At 41.7% G+C, this 11,058-nt stretch overlaps 1 protein-coding gene across 3 annotated transcripts in view; it reads left to right on the top strand.

Annotated features, from left to right (window-relative positions):
- Positions 1–6,366: 6,366 nt before the first annotated feature.
- The window catches only part of MDM4 (MDM4 regulator of p53), a 38,948-nt gene continuing 34,256 nt past the window's right edge, over positions 6,367–11,058 (top strand). For all 3 annotated transcript variants that reach the window (XR_013975067.1, XR_013975068.1, XM_080918570.1), the window contains exon 1: positions 6,367–6,482. The gene's annotated coding sequence lies outside the window, so the exon portion shown is untranslated. The remainder of the gene's footprint in view (positions 6,483–11,058) is intronic.

Raw genomic sequence — 11,058 nt, 5'->3', positions numbered from 1 at the left:
AATGATTGGGGCGTTTGTTTTGCTTTTTAATTACAGAATCTTAGTTAATCCAAGGCCTGGAATTAGCTTGGGACCAGCTTGGGTTCAGTGGTTAAGAGTGCATACTGCTCTAAGAGTGGACCGGAGTTCAGTCCCACACACCTCCTGTGAGCTGCGACTGCTAGTAAGTCTAGCACTAGGCTGACTTACTACGCACCTGTGCTCATAGGTACATACAGAAAGCTACGTATACATATGCATAATTTAAAACAATGAAAAAATTCATTATCTCAGCTGGAGAGACGGCCCAGTAGTTAAGGGCCCTGGTTGCTCTTCCTGAGGACCTTGGTTTGTATTCCCGGCACCTACATGGCAGCACGTGACTGTAACTCTAGTCCAAGAGAATCTAATGCCCTTTTCTGGCTTTTGCAGGCGCCAAGCTCGAGGTGTACAGACATACGTTCCCCCACATACATACAAATAAATTTGAAAATTATACCTCTCTTACAGCGCCTTCGATGTTTATGTTAAATAGGAAGGTCAAGAACTGCCGACTCGCATTCAGTTAGTAGACTCGGTGAGGGGGCCATGACAGTTATTTTCCACACTGAAATAACAAGATTGAATTGCTATGCAGCAGCTAACACAGAAACCAGTTCTGAACAGGCCCATGACCTTAAATGTGAAAAGCATTTGTTTGTTTGTTTAATGTATGAGTGCTCTGCTGCTTGAACACCAGCATGCCTGAAGAGGCCACCAAATCCCTTTACAGATGGCCCTGAGCCACCATGTGTTAATCATTGAGCCATCTCTCCAGTCCCACAAATTTTCTATAATTACCAACCCCCTCCAATAAAACAACCAACCAAACAAAACAAAACAAACAAAAAAAAAAGACCCAATGGCACATGCCTTTAATCCCAGCACCCAGGAAATAGGCAGTTCGATCTCTGTTAGTTCAAGGCCAGATTGGTGTACAAAGTGAGTTCCAAAATTTTTTTTTTTTAGATAAAATAAAACGAAAGCACAGACAACACACAGGCTGAAGAATGACCCCATGAGCAGGTAGCCAACTGCAAGCCAAGGAAAGAAAAATCAGAAAGAAAGGAACCTGTGACCCCCGATCTTGTGGCCCAAGCCTCCAGAACCGATGAGAAAGTAATTGCAGGTGTGTAAGCCCCCAGTAGTATCTTGTTATGGTCTCCCTGGAAAACAAACACAGGTGCTACATAACAATTCTACCTGTGTACACTAATAGAAGTGTATAGCAATGAAAATAAGCCAATCATAATTATACATTTACTGTCACTGAGCTTGAGAGTGATGACTAAGAAGGTAAGCTGTGGGGCTGGAGAGATGCCTCAGTGGTGAGGAGCACTCCCTGCTCTTGAAGATGACCTGAGTTCAATTCCCAGCACCATATCAAATACGACTTTAGCTCACAACTGCCTATGACTCTGACCCAAGGAGGCAGATGCCATACACAGTGCATACTCTTACCTGTGTGGGAACATTCACACACACACACACACACACACACACACACACACACACTCATACTAGAACACTTAGTGCTCAATGCAACTTCCAAAAATGTAAACTATGTGCCCTGGCACTTCAGAGCAGGGGCAAAAGGACCTTTGTGTCTTTGGGGCCGGCCTGGTCTACATAAGTGCATTCACAGTGCATAGCTCAGGCTGATCCAGGACCACGCAGTAAAATAGCAGCACCTGACTATAATTTGCTTCATACTCTAGCAGAAGCTAACTTATTCCAGCTGCAGATAATTTCTGCAATTTTGTGGCATTTGGAATTCTGAGAGCTTTTTAGAGGATACATAAATGATAGGGCTCTGAGAGGTAGGTGGGTTATTGTTGATTGTTTAAGGCAGTAATGGTCAAAGAAAAAAACAAAAGGAAAGAAATTATTTTTAGGGATTTTCCTAATTCCTTTCTCCCCTCTATCATTGTTTTGTTCCTATCTAGTGTTTGGGGGTCAAAGTGTGTGTGTGTGTGTGTGTGTGTGTGTGTGTGAAAGGTGGCAAAAAGAACCCACAAAGTAGCAAAGACCTGCTACAATAACCTAACTAAGCAAAAAGTTTGAATTTTTTTTTTTAGTATAGAATAGAGATTATTTGGGATCATGGGAAGGGGAGATGGTAAGGGGGAAGAGGCAGAGAAAGGAGAGAAAGAGGGAGAGATAGAGAAAGGCCAACCAGGAACATGTGGAGAGAAGGGGGAAAGGGGAGAGAGGGAGAAAGGGGTCAGAGAAAGAAAGGGGTCAGAGAGCAGTTCAAACCATTTTAAAGGGATGTTTACGAAATTAGTCCCTAAGGTTGGTCAAACAGGATGGTTCAGTGTGTAAAGGCACTTGTTGCTAAACCGAAGGACCTGAGTTTGACTCCTGGGACCCACATTGTGGGAAGAAAAAATCAGCTCTGATCTCCACACACATACTTGCCTCTTATACACAAATAAAATTTTTACAAATCCTACATATGTAAAGAAATGCATTGTGCAGGTAAATACAAGATTCAGGAAAATGATTCTCTCTGAATTTGAACCTGGAGATGTTAGAGAGGACATTTCTTTGTGTAGTTAAGTATTATTTCATCAGAAGAATGGTAGGGAAAAATTATATTCATCTTCATATCCTTTCATATGAATGAGGGAGTTACCATTGTAGCTTTGTTTCAGAAAGGATATATTTCAGAAATATAATCTGCCAATTCTTTTAAAATTAAAAGGGTCATAAAGACATTTAATTTGTTAGTTTTTTTTAATATATATATATATGACTTGAGACACTGAAAGTTATAAAACTTGGTACTGTTCTGGTTTCAAGAAACAGATGAGAATTAGGTTTCCTGTTGATTTATGTCACAGTCTTCCTAAGGAAGGAAGTGGTGAACACCAAGGTCAGCTTTGAACTTTTAAGCCAATTTATTTTCCGTTAAGTTTATTTGATTGGTAGATATAGGAAACGGTACAGTTATAGTTTGCTTTTTGTTTTGTTTCGAGACAGAGTCTCTCTTGCCACGAAGATCAGGCTGGCCTGGAACTCAGAGATCCTCCTGGCTTCTGCCTCTGGACTGCTGGACCTGCCTGGCCTTAGTTTACTCCAGTATATCAATAAAGTCTCACAGAAAGCATAGAGAGGATGGAGATGTACCGCTGAAGCTAAACACTGCTGGGCAAGTTCATTGGCAGCTTAAGAACCATGCTAGGAGCCCATCAAGATGGTTCCATGGGTAAAGACATTGCAAAGAAGTCTAATGGTTTGAGTTTAACTTCTGGAACCTATGTGGTAGGAGAGAATAGACTTACCCACATTGTCTTCTGACCTTAACATGTGGAGTATGTCAATTATGATGGGTAAGGCTCCATGCCTTTTTGTTTGTTTTTTTCAAGACAGCGTCTTGAATGATCTTCCTGTTTTAGTCCTCCACATGCTGGTAATGCTCTATTTTCTCAGCCATGTTCTGTTTGGCATATTTATATTAACTAAGGCTTTGTTTTAAAACGTTATTATGGCTTGGCATAGTGGCACACACCTTTAATCTACCTGACTCATGAAGCAAAGGCGGGTGGAACTTTGTGAGTCTAGGCCAGCCTGGTCTACATAGTGAGTTCCAGCACAACCAGAACTATAAGACTCTGTCTTTTTTTTTTTTTTAACCATGTGAGAGAGGTTTATTGTAGGGAAGGGGGTGACAGAGACAAGCTGGGGGGGGGGGAAGAGGAAGAAGAAGGGATGATTGGGTCTTGAAAAAACAAAATTATTTATGTATAGGTGTTTTGTGTTTGGTTTTGGGACACGAGACTGAGGTACATATTTTACATATCAAAGCGACCTGGTGTTAAGGTTCTCTTGGTTTCCCTCAGTCTCTACCTGGCATTCCCTGTCCTACTTCCCCCTGAGGCTCTTCCCTATACAATCCAGACAATTGTCTTCTCTCTCTCTCTCTCTCTCTCTCTCTCTCTCTCTCACACACACACACACACACACACACACACACCAGTAAACTTGATGGAAAGCCTTTTCTCAAGGAGCCTCTTTTTTTTTTTTTTTAATTTTTATTTATATGAGTACACTGTAGCCTTCTTCATACACACCAGAAGAGGTACCAGATCTCATCACAGATGGTTGTGAGCCACCATGTGGGTGCTGGGGTGCTGGGAATTGAACTCAGGACCTCTGGAAGAGCAGTCGGTGCTCCTAACAGCTGAGCCATCTCTCCAGCCCGCCTGTTTTTAATATAATCTAATCTGGTTTGGATTAGCTCATTTCACCGTCAGCAGAGAAATAACTATCATTTTTGCCTGTGTTTATGTCTGGGTATCACTTGTGTGCCCTTGGAGACTAGAAGAGAGTGCTGGATTACTTGGAATTGGAGTTACAGATAGGTGTGAGCCACCATGCAAATGCTAGGAATCAAATCTGGGTCCTCTGAAAGAGCAGCTAATGCTTATTGTCACTGAATTGCCTCCACAGCCTCCTTATTGAGGCTTCAGATGAAGACAAAATTATACTGATAAACATTTTGAAAAATAAAAAATGAAAAGGGCTAACCTTTTGGCCTGCAGCAAGGATGACAGCAGCTCATGCATAATTGAACTTACTACATTTTCTTTACCTGGACAATCAGACTCCTAGACCAGTTTCCGGGTCTTACTTTTTCTTTCTTCTTTTTTTTGAAGCCTTTAGATCAATGCTTCTCAATTTGTGGGTTGAGACCTGTTTGAGGGGGGTCAAATAACCCTTTCACAGGGGTCCCATGTCAGATATCCTGCATATCAACTATTTGCATTATGATTCATAACAGTAGCAAAATTAGTTATGAGGTAGCAATGAAATAATTTTATAGTTGGGACTCACCACAGTATAAGGAACTGTCTTAAAGGGTCACAGCTTTAGAAAGGCTGAGAACCACTGCTCTAGATTGCTCATTTTTGAAATATCAGAATTGCACAAGGGGATTATAAATCCAAGATCCCAGGAGACAGTAGCAAGGAATCTAAGTATGCCAGATACTTTTAAAAGATAGAAAGTAAATTCTTGTTGGGAAATTAATTATTTTGAGAGTGGATCTCAGGATTTAGCTCCTTGTGGGCCTGGAAGTTGCTATGTCAGTCATGGTGGCTCAGGCTTGTATTCCCGGAATTTGGCAGGCAGAGGACTGACTTTAATTCCAGACTAGCTTACATTATACCATACATTACAGGTCATCTGGACTGGAAAATGTGACCCTGTCTCCAGAACAGAAGAAAACCAAAGCAAATCAACCAAAACAAAAAGTAGGTGCAAAAAGAGAGAAGGGGGAGTACTTGACTTAGGATTTGCCTAAAAGTGCCTCTCCCCCTCTTCTGAGAAAACTGTGTTGGCTTCAAGCTCATGGCCAGCAACTGTAGAAAGAGAAGCACCTCTTCATCTCCTTCAAAGAACTCGGAATCTTCCAACGGGGAAAGGTTATAAGGAGGAGTCAGAAGCAGTGGCAAAAGCCTTTATGCCCAGCAGTTGGGATGCAGAAACGGCAGATTTCTGAGTTTCCAAGCCAGCCTACTCTACATATCGGGTTTCAGGCCAGCCAGAGCTAGATAGTAAGACCTTGTCTAGAAAAAAACAAAACAAAACAAAACAAACAGGGTAACGTTTAGGTTGGAAATAATGAATTCGTAGGGTCCTCCAAAACGCCCGACTAAATAATTTGCCCAACCAATAAATTCATAGTAGGAACGTGCAATGTGTACACGGGATATCAAGCTTGCATTTTCTTTGCATCTGTTTCTGGGATCCACAGATTATCACAAACAAATTCTTGTCCAGAAAATAAGGACCAGGGTAGTTCATTGACATGTCAAAAAAGAAACAGTCAAAAAAGTACCAGGAAGGTTTAGCTTGTAGGAAAATGAGAGGACTAGGGATGGGATATGAAAATTGTCAAAGAACGGAAGTAGTAGAGGCACATCTTTAATCCTAGCAGTCTGAATGAAGGCAGAGGACAACCAGGGATAAACAGAGAGACCCTGTCTCAAAAAACAAATGGCACGTACAGAGGATGAAGAAAATCCCTATTCTTTTCCAAAACCTCTTTATGCAAGGCTTGGTGTGGCAGGCCTTACATCTCAGCACTCAGAAGGCAGCCTGGTTTACATGGTGAGTTCCAGGATAGCCAGAGCTACCCAGAGAACTCCTGTCTCAAAAGCAAAATAAAAAAGAAAACTATCTCTGGCGGACAGTCTATGACGGGAGGTTCTCTTCTCGGACTAGCATGTACTCTATGGTAGACTATTCAGCCTTTCTAGCTCTCTAGTCCTCCACGGTCCCCTCTATGGTTTCGCCGGCCTCCCCGGAAGCTCTTGCGAGCGCTGGGTTAGAGAGGCCGGAAGTCGGGCTGCCGTTGCTCGCAGTTTTAAAATGCTGTGCAGGCCTTAGGATCTATACAACTGCCACCCCTCCCCCAGCTAGGAGGGGGGGAGAGAGACTCATGGAGCGGCCGTAAGGTGTGGCGGTGGGGTCTGGTCCGCGGGGTGCGGGGCGGGGGGGTGAGCGGACGGAAGGCCCGGAGGCCTCAGAGCTGGGAACCGGGCGGGAGGAGCCTGGGGCACGGAGGGCGCCGTGGGCCGCGGGAGCGCGGAAGAAGCTGTGGGGGAAGGGTGGCGTTTTGACCCCGCGGTTGAGAAAAGTGGAGTGTGATGAAACGGAGGCTATAGTTACACCGGCTGAAAGAAAGTGAAAGGGTTGATGTTTATTTGCACCTCCCCTTTGAGGGGGCATTGAGGCACTCTGAAGGAAAGGAGTCTGAGAAAGGGGAGACCTGGAGAGTGACATTGACGAGACTAGATTTAAATAAGTTTTAGGGCTGCAGACTGTCCGCTTTAGTGTGTGAAAGATACTTGTTTTCGGTCTTCAGACGGACCTCGGATATTTTTTAAAAAATTTAATATCCTCCAAGAATATGAAGTAATAATAAAAATTTAATATTCTCAGCAAATATGAAATAATAATAATAATTATTATTTTGAGACAGAACAGGATCTCGCTGTGGCCAGCCCTGGCTAACCTGGAGCTTGCTGTATAGACCAGTCTGGCTTTGAACTCACAAATAGTCATCTGCCTCTGCCTCAAAAAAAGCCTGCTCCTCTACCTCACCGGGACCACGAATATGAACTTTATTAGCACACCTCCCAACGATTCTTGTACATCCCAGATTTTGACACCACTTTACTAAGCTACACCTGGATAAAACAATGCCTTTCTAGTCTTAAGAAAGGTCTTTGTGGATTAGGAAGCTCCACCTAATGACAGGCATGGAATGTTTAATAATACTAAGTGTCAGTTGCTGCATATCCAAGTTTAGTCTCCTTCATATATTTCTGCTAGGTTTCAAAGTATTGCTTACAGTATTTTTTCACTGTGCTGGTCAAGACCACAACACAACTACTGTTTGAAAACAGTGTGACTGTAAAGTTGATGACCGGTGTCCCTAAGCCTTCAGGCTTTGGAATGTTCTAGTCGCTGGGGTCTCAGCTTTCCTGACTTGAGCTCTACATATTCTCAGATTTAAACCACACAGGAATCATTTCAGGTATTACTATGCATCTTAAACTTTTGAGATAGCAGCAGCTTTCTCTAAGATATACTTTGTTTAGCTGGGTTCTCATTGGTTGTACTTTTAGGTTATTCTCTGGACAATCTGAAGCAGCCCCATATCCTGGTTCACCTTAAACCTTCAAGTATAAGGGTAAATACCACAGTCATTAATACACACTGAGGTGGTTTTAATAATGGATCATATGTTTGGATTATTGATCCCTAGCTGGTGGAACTATTTTGGGAAGGATTAAGAAATATGGTCTTAAAGAAAAAAAAATATGGTCTTGTTGAAGGAGGTGTGCTCTTGGGGGTGGTCTGCAGTGAGCTTTTGTTTTTTCTTTAGAAACAAAAATGTTATGTGAATATGTTTTTGTTTGATTTTTACTAGACTTTATTTTTGGGACAGAATCTAGTGATTCTGGGCTGGCCTTGAACTTAAAAGAGAACCAGTCTATCTTATCTCCCAAGTGCTGAGATTAAAGGCATGTGCTGTCCTTACTATATTTTTTTTTATGAGACAGGGTTTCATTCTGTAGTCCTGGCTGGCCCTGAACTCAGAGATCTGTCTGTCTCTACTACCCGAGTGCTGGGATCAAAAGTCTTCCATATTTTTATAACACTTTATTATATTTTTGTTTTGCATGTGCTTGTAGTGGTTAAGAGGGTGACTGGGAAATTAGTTCTTTCCTTCCTACTTCTGGGTCCTAGGGATTGTCAGGTTTGACTGAAAGACTAATTATTAGCTGACACATTTCCCTGGGGCTCTTTCTGGTAACAAGTCTGGTCTTTCAAACATGTATAAGGTCATTGCAGAAACCCATGCTTGGGAGGACTTGAGAAAAAAACCCTCACAGTCAGTGAGGTGACAGTGATAGTCTCCTCTGTGTTTCTTACCTCTTACTCTTTAGGTCTTGCCAAATCCCTACCTTCCCTGGGAATAAAGTGTAATACCCACCCAGATCTGAGTAGAGACAGTGACTGGTTGGGCTTTTTTTTTTTTTTTTTTTTTTTTTAATTTTAAAGGTAGGTTTGTTTGTTTATTTATTTATGTCAGTATATTTTGCCTAAATGCTTGTATGCCCTGTGTGTACCTAGTATCCTTAGAGGCCATAAGAGGTTGTTGGGTCCCCGGCACTGGATTTACAGAGGGCTGTTAGCTGCTGCCATGTAGGTGCTGGGAACCAAACCTAGGACCGCTCTAAGAACAGCAAATGTTCTAAACTGCTGAGCCATCTTTCTGACCTCTTGCATTTTAAAATTAATTTTATTTTGAGACAGACTCGATAAACAGTTCTGATGACCTGCTTCTGGTAGATCAAGTTAGGCTTGAGTTCACAGTTTCTCCTCCTACCTCTGCTTCTGGAGTGCTAGCAGTAAGGTTTTATGCACATCTCTGATGTGTTTTTTAAAAAATACCAAAGTCATATATATGCAAGAGGGATACTGAAAGTTTCTAGTACATGCAAACATTGGAAGTAAACGGTCGAGAAAAGATGTGCCTGGGAATAGTAACAAAAAGCAAGTTGGTATGATCGTATCAATATATGATTAAATATACTTTAAGATAGAATTCCTTAAGATGGAAGGATCCTTATATCATAACCACTGAAAAGACAGATGTCAAGCCAATACAGTAAAAGCATACAATCCTTAAAATGAATAATCAGGCTGAAACTACACTAGGGTAAGCAAACACATCTAGTAGCATCATAGTTGGAAATTTCATTGTATCTCTTGCTACAAGCAATAAGAGTGTGAAAGATAATCTTCAAAAGAGCCTGGCCTAAGGAATATGAATTTTACAAGGATTTTTTAGACACAAATGGTCTGGAGGTCTGAACTTCAGTCCTTGTGCAAGGGTTTCTCGCCCCTTTCTTCTTCAGGGAACTTACCAACAGATGGGAGTTTCTCTGTGTAGCCCAGGCTGTCCTCAAACTTAACAGGGATCTGTTTACCTCTGTCTCCTGATTAAAGGTGTGTGGCACTACCACCTGGCTCAGGAAACAATTTTATTTCACATAACTTATTTTTTTCTAGCTTATTTTATTGAACATACATTCTTTTCATAACTCAAAACCACCTGTCAAACACTGAATTTTCAATTTTTTGTTTCTAGTTTTTTATTTTATTCTATATATTTTATTTAATATTTTCTTGCTATCACAAGTAGACTTTTAAAAAAGATTTGTTTTTCTTGTGTGTGTATGGGAGTTTTGCCTGCATGTACTGTGTGTATGTGAGTATAAGCAGTGTGTACTGTGTATAAGCAGTGCTCACAGAGGCCAGAAGAGGACATCAGGTCCTCTGGAACTGGAGTTACAGATGGTTAGCTACTGTGTGGGTGCTGGCAACTGAGCTTAGGTCCTTTGCAAGAGCAGCAAGTGCTCTTAATTTTTGAACCATCTCTCCAGCTTCTCAAATGGGCTTTTTAGAAGTCTGGCTATCTAGATGGCTAAGTCCTTTCCTTCTTGTTCTTTTGGAAGTGAATTGCTATTCTTAGCCTCTTAACTCTTCCATATAAATTTTTAGCATTATGAGGTTCTATAAAAAAAATCCCAAAGCCAGGAGAGGTGATACATTCCTGAAATTTTAACCCATAGGAAGTGGAGGCAGGAGAATCTTAAGTTCCTGGTGGTCAAGCTGACTTTGTAGTCAGTTCAGAGATATAAGCTTCAGAGTTAGGATCCCTATCCCTCTGCCTGAAGACAGAAACAAATAAAAAACAAGTGAACAAGAAAAGAAAACATTTAGAAATTCTTGTTTTGTTTTTGAATAAAATTATATTGAAAGCAGATCAAGAACTGGAGATATGGCTGAGAGGTTTAGAGTGCTTACTGCTTTTAACCTTTGAGAGGACCAGAATTTAAGTCTGCAGCCATGTGGGATACCTCACAATTGCCTGCAACTCCAGGAGAGTGGACACTTAGTCTTCTGAAGAAATGCAGCTCTTATAAAGGACATTTACTTGGGGATTGGAGGGGAGCAGGAGAAGTAACTTCAGAGAGCTTCAGAGCCTGCCCCTTAGGTCTGGCCTTGGCCTTGACCCTGGCTTAGGAAACCTTAAAGCCCACTCCCACTGATACCTCTCTCCAACAAGGCTATCAGGGGTGGCATATGCCTTAAATTCCAGCACGTGGGAGTCAGAGTCAGGTGGAAAACCCTGTGTTAAAAAGAAGAAAAGGAGGAGAAAAATTGAGCAAAATCTAGGCTCTGTGAGTACAGTGCCTGATCTGAATTCAGTCCTAGGACCAATATGGTGGAAGAGGCGAACCACTCCACTAAGTTGTACTATGACTCCCATATGCACACTATGGCACAGATATTTCTCCTCAGCTCCATACATAAAATAAATGTAATAAAAATTAAAAGGTGGGCTGGAGAGATGGCTCAGTGGTTAAGACTGTTCTTCCAGAGGTTCTGAGTTCAGTTCTTAGCAAATACATGGTGGTTCACAACCATCTGAGGGATCCAATGCTCTCTTCT

Source organism: Micromys minutus (assembly GCF_963924665.1).
Source record: "Micromys minutus genome assembly, chromosome: 6".
In the NCBI taxonomy this organism is placed as follows: Eukaryota; Metazoa; Chordata; class Mammalia; order Rodentia; family Muridae; genus Micromys; species Micromys minutus.
The sequence above is the reverse complement of the archived record's forward strand: the minus strand, read 5'-3'. Positions and strand labels throughout refer to the sequence as shown.